This window comes from Mustela erminea, chromosome 14 (genome assembly GCF_009829155.1).
Source record: "Mustela erminea isolate mMusErm1 chromosome 14, mMusErm1.Pri, whole genome shotgun sequence".
NCBI lineage: Eukaryota > Metazoa > Chordata > Mammalia > Carnivora > Mustelidae > Mustela > Mustela erminea.
The window spans coordinates 26876454-26882453 of NC_045627.1; positions in this window are offsets into that span (position 1 = coordinate 26876454).

The following is a 6000-nucleotide window of genomic DNA, read 5'->3' on the forward strand; positions in this document are numbered from 1 at the left end:
TGAAAGACTTCAGGGAGCAAAACAGTGCCACCTGGTGGATGATGGAGCCACTTACACCAAGTCATGCTGCCACTTGTAAGGAGGCACATTTCTTCTAGGGCAAGTCCACCTGAGAATGGGGGCAACATGTCCCTCCCCCAAAAGACCAGCATGAACTCGCTCACACCAAGTTTGCTGATCATAGAGTGCTGCAAGTCTTCAGCTTCTAGGGGAAATATGATCTTGCTGCCATTTTACTTTTATTCTTTATTTTTTATTGTTTTTTATGTATTTTCTAATTTTAAAATTCTTTTTAAAGTTTTTATTAATGAATACTTAAAATTTAATTTTTATTATGAAGATTTAAAATGTGTGTGTGTGTGTGTGTGTGTGTGTGTGTGTGTGTGTGTATTGGGGGGTTGTTTACATTTATTTATTTATTTACTTGTCCAGGGGTGATCCAGATTCTTTAAAACAAGGAGACCAAAACACACCCAGGATCTAGGTTTTTTTTGTTTCTGTTGTTTCTTGTTTATTTTGTTTATTTTTTCCTTCCTTTTTTTTCCTGGACAAAATGACAAGATGGAGACATTTGCCACCAAAGAAAGAATAGGAAGTAGAACTCACAGCCAGTATTTAATAAATACAGATATAAGTAAGATGTCTGAAACAGAATTTATAATAATGATTATAAGGGCACCTGGGTGGCTCAGTTGATTAAGTGTCTGACTCTTGGTTTCAGCTTAGGTCATGATCTCGGGTTCCCTCCCTCTCACTCCTCCCCTCCCCTAATCTCTCTCTCTAATAATTAAAGAAAGAAAATCTTTTAAAAAGTTTTTAAAAACAAGGATTATAAGGATACTAGCTGGGCTTGTAAAAAGCAAAGAGAATCCCTTACTGCAGAGATAAAAGAAATAAAATCTAGTCCAGGCCAAAATTAAAAACGCTAAAAATGAGATGCAATTCCAAGCAGAGACCATAAAAACAAAGATGGATGAAACAGAGGAGTGAGTCAGTGACATAGAAGGTAAAATTATGGATAATAATGAAACTAAAAAGAAGAGGGAAAGAAAGATAATGGGCCACAAAGGTAGACTTAGGGAATTCAGTGACTTATTAAAATAACAATAAAATAAAATTTAAAAATAGAATAAAAATTAAAAGTTAAAATAAAATAAATTAAATTAAATTAATTTAAAAATGAAAAATATTTAATAATATTTGTATCATAGGAGTCCCGGAAAATGAAGAGAGAGAAAAGGGAAGATTTATTTGAACAAATTATAGCTGGAAACTTCCCAATCTGAGGAAGGACACAGGTATCAAAATCCAGGAAACACAGAGAACTCTCACTAAATTCAACCAAAACTGACCATCACCAACGCATACCATAGTCCAATTCATGAAATACACAGGCAAGGAAAGAATCCTGAAAGCAGGAAAGGGAAAAAATAGTCCTTAACCTATAAGGGGAGACAGAGCAAGATTGCAACAGATCTGTCCATAGAAATGTGGCAGGCCAGAAGACAGTTGCAGAAAATATTCAATGTATTGAATGGGAAAAATATGCAGCCAAAAATTCTTTTTTTTTTTTTAAGATTTTATTTATTTATTTGACAGAGATCACAAGTAGGCAGAGAGGCAGGCAGAGAGAGAGGAGGAAGCAGGCTCCCCGCAGAGCAGAGAGCCCTGAGATCATGACCTGAGCCAAAGACAGAGGCTTTAACCCACCGAGCCACCCAGGCACCCGCAGCCAAGAATTCTTAATTCAGCAAATCTCTCATTTGGAATAGAAAGAGAGATAGTTTCCCAGACCCCCCCCCCAAAAAAAAGAAAGAAAGAAAGAAATTCATGACCACTAAACCAGCCCTGCAAGAAATTTTAAGGGGGACACTTTAAGTGGAAGAAAAAAAAAGACCAAAAAGCAACAAAGACTAGAAAGGACAGAGAACATCACCAGAAACACCAAGTCTGCAGGTAACACAATGACACTAAGTTCATATCTTTCAATAATCACTCTGAATGTAAATGGGCCAAATGTTCTAATCAAAAGACAGGGTATCAGAATGGACAAGAGGGATACAAGTGTGACTCAGTCAGTAAGCATTTTAGCTCAGGTCATGATCTCAGGGTCCTGGGATCAACCCCACATTGGGCTTTGCTCAGCAGAGAATCTACTTAAAGATTTTCTCTCTCCCTCTCCTTCTGCCCCTCCATGTGCTCACACATACACTGTCTCTCTCAAATAAATAAACCTTAAAGAAAAAAACAAAAACAAAAAAAACACAAGATCCATCTATATGCTTCCTACAAGAGACTCATTTTAGACCTACAGACACCCACAGATTAAGAGTGAGGGGATGGAGAACCATCTACCATGCTAATGGGTATAAAAGAAAGATGGAGTAGCCATACTTACATTAGGCAAACTAGATTTTAAAATTAAGAGTGTAACAAAAGATGAAGAAGAGCATTATATCATAATTAAGGGTTTATCCACCAAGAAGATCTAACAATTGTAAATATTTATGCCCCCAACTTGGGAGCATCCAAATATAAAAATAGATTAATAATAAATATAAAGAAATTCATTGATAATAATACAATAGTAATAGGGGACTTATAACACCCCACTTACAGCAATGAACAGATCATCTAATCAGAAAATCAACAAGAAAACCATGACTTTCAATGATACACTGAACTAGATAGATTTAACAGAACTTTTTCAAAACATTTCATCCTAAAACAGCAGAATATACATTCTTTTTGAGTGCACATGGAATATTCTACAGAATAGATCACATACTGGATCACAAATCAGCCTTCAACAAGTGCAAAAAGACTGAAACCATACCATGCATATTTTCAGACCACAACACTATGATACTTGAAGTCAATCACAAGAAAAAATATGGACAGACCACAAAAACATGGAGGTAAAAGAACATCCTAATAAAAATATACAAGGAAGCAAATAAAAATGAAAACCCAACAGCCAGAACCTTCGGGATGCAACAAAGGCATCCTAAGAAATATATTGCAATACAGGCCTACCTCATGAAGCAAGAAAAATTGCAAATACACAACCAAGCCTTATACCTAAAGAAGCTAGAAAACAAACAGCAAATAAAGCCTAAAGCCAGAAAAGAAAGAGAAATAATAAAGATTGGAGCAGAAATAAGTAGTATAGAAACAAACAAACAAACAAAACCAGTAGAGTGGATTAAGAGCTGGTTCTCTGAAAGAACAAACAACATTGATAAACCCCTAGCCAGACTTACCAAAAAGAAAAAAGAAAGGACCTAAATAAATAAAATCATGAATGGAAGAAATCAAAACCAAAGCCACAGAAATACAATTATAAAAGAATAGTCTGAAAAATTATATGCCAACAAACTGGAAAACCTGGAAGAAATGGACAAATTCCTAGAAACCTACAAACCCCTTAAACTATAACAGGAATAAATAGAATATTCGAACAGACCTGTAACCAGCAAAGAAATTGAATCAGAATTAATTTTTTTAAAATAGTAAAAAGGAGTGCATAGTTGACTCATTAAGTGTCTGACTTTTGATTTTGGCTCAGGTCATGATCTCAGGTTTGTGAGATTGAGTCCTGTGTTGGGCTCTGCATTGACCATGGAACCCATTTAAGAATATCTCTCTTCCTGTCCCTCTGCCCCTCCCCCTCCTGTCTCTCTTACTTTCAAGAAAAGAAAAGAAGCAAAATCAATAATCCAAAATCTCCTAACAAACAAAAGGCCAGCACAAGATGGATTTCCAGGGGAATTCTACTAGATATTTAAACAAGAGTTAATGCTTATTCTCCCCAAACTGTTTCAAAAAATAGAAATAGAAGGAAAACCTCCAAACTCATTCGGTGAAACCAGCATTACCTTGATTCCAAAACCAAAGACCCCACTGAAAACCAGAATTATCAGCCAATATCCCTGATGACATGGATACGAAAATTCTTTTTTTTTTAAAGATTTTATTTATTTATTTGACAGAGAATGAGATAATAAGTAGGCAGAGAAGCAGGTAGAGAGAGAAGGGGAAGCGATCTCTCTGCTGAGCAGAGAGCCCAATGCGGGGCTCGATCCCAGGACCCAGAGATCATGACCTGAGATGAAGGCAGAGACCTAACCCACTGAGCCACCCAGGTGCCCCAGGATGTGAAAATTCTTAATAAAATACTAGCAAATCAAATTCAACGGTAAATTGAAAGACTTATTCACCAAAGTCTAGTGGGATTTATGTCTGAGCTGCAGGGATTGTTCAATGTTCATAAATCAATCAATGAAATACTCTATATTAATAAAAGGAAGGATAAGAACCATATGATCCTGTCAATAGATGCAGAAAAAGCATTTGACAAAATACATCATCCCTTCTTGATAAAAACCCTCAACAAAGAGGGGATAGATGAAATACACCTCAACCTCATAAAGGCCATATACAAAAGACCCACAGCTATATTATCCTCAATGGGGAAAAATTGAGAGCCTTTCCTCTATGGCCAGGAATAAGATAAGGATGTCCACTCTCACCATTACTATTTAACATTGTCCTGGAATTCTTGGCCTCGGCAATCAAACAACAATAATAAATAGAAATCATCCAAGTTGGTGAAGAAGTCGAACTTTCACTATGTGCAGATGACATGATACTCTATGTAGAAAACCCAAAAGACTCCACAAAACGAAACAAAACAAAACACCCTAATTCATGAACTTAGTGAAGTTGTGGGATATAAAATCAATGTGCAGAAATCTGCTGCATTTCTACACACCAATAACAAAGCAGCAGAAAGGAAATCAAGAAATGTCTCATTTGCAACTGCACCAAAAGCAATAAGGTACCAAGGAATAAACCTAACTAAAGAGATAAAGGATCTGTGTTCTGGAAACTATAGAACACTTATGAAAGAAATTCAAGAGGACATAAGGAAAAGGAAAAACATTCCATGCTCATGGATTAGAAGAACAAACATTGTTAAAATGCCTATACTACCCAAAGCAATCTATGCATTTAATGTAATCCCTATCAAAATACCACCAGTATTTTTCATAGTGTTAGAACAAACAATCCTAAAATTTGTATGGGACCTCTACTCCAAGTAGCCAAAGCAATTCTAAAAAAGAAAATTAAACTAAAGGTAATCACAATTTCATAAATCAATCAATGAAATACTCTATATTAAGATTATAAGCTATATTACAAAGCTGTCATCAAGAAAGTATGGTACTGGCACAAAAACAGACATAGGTTCAAGGGAACAAAATAGAGTACCCAGAAATGGACCCTCAACTCTACGGTCAACTAATCTTCAACAAAGCAGGAAAGAATATCCAAGGGAAAAAAGACAGTCTTTTCAACAACTGGTGTTGGAGAAACTGGAAAGCCACATGTAGAAGAATGAAATGACTACTTTCTTATACCATACACACAAATAAATTCAAAATGAATGAAAAGCCTAAATGTGAGAAAGAAAACCATCAAATCCAAGAGGAGAATACAGGCAGAAACCTCTCTGACCTCAGCCTTATTAGACATGTTGCTGGAAGCTAGGAAAACAAAAGCAAAATGAACTATTGGAACTTCATCAAGATAAAAAGTTTCTGCACTGTGAAAGAAATAACCAACAAAAGTAAAAGGCAGCCTACAGAATGGGAGAAGTTTGTAAATGCAAATGACATACCTGATAAAGGGCTAGTATCCAAATTCTATAAAGAATTTATTAAACCCAACATCCAGAAAACAAATAATGTAGTTTAAGAAATGGGAGGAAGACATGAATAGACACTTTTCTGAAGAAGACATCCAGATGGCTTGCAGACACTTGAAAAGATGCTCAACATCACTCACCATTGGGGAAATACAAATCAAAACCAGGATGAGATATCACCTCACACCTGTCGGAATGGTTAAAATTAAAAACACAAGAAACAGGTTTGGCAAAGATGTAAAGAAAAGCAAACCTTTGGAGCCACTCTGGAGAACAGTTCAGAGGTTCCT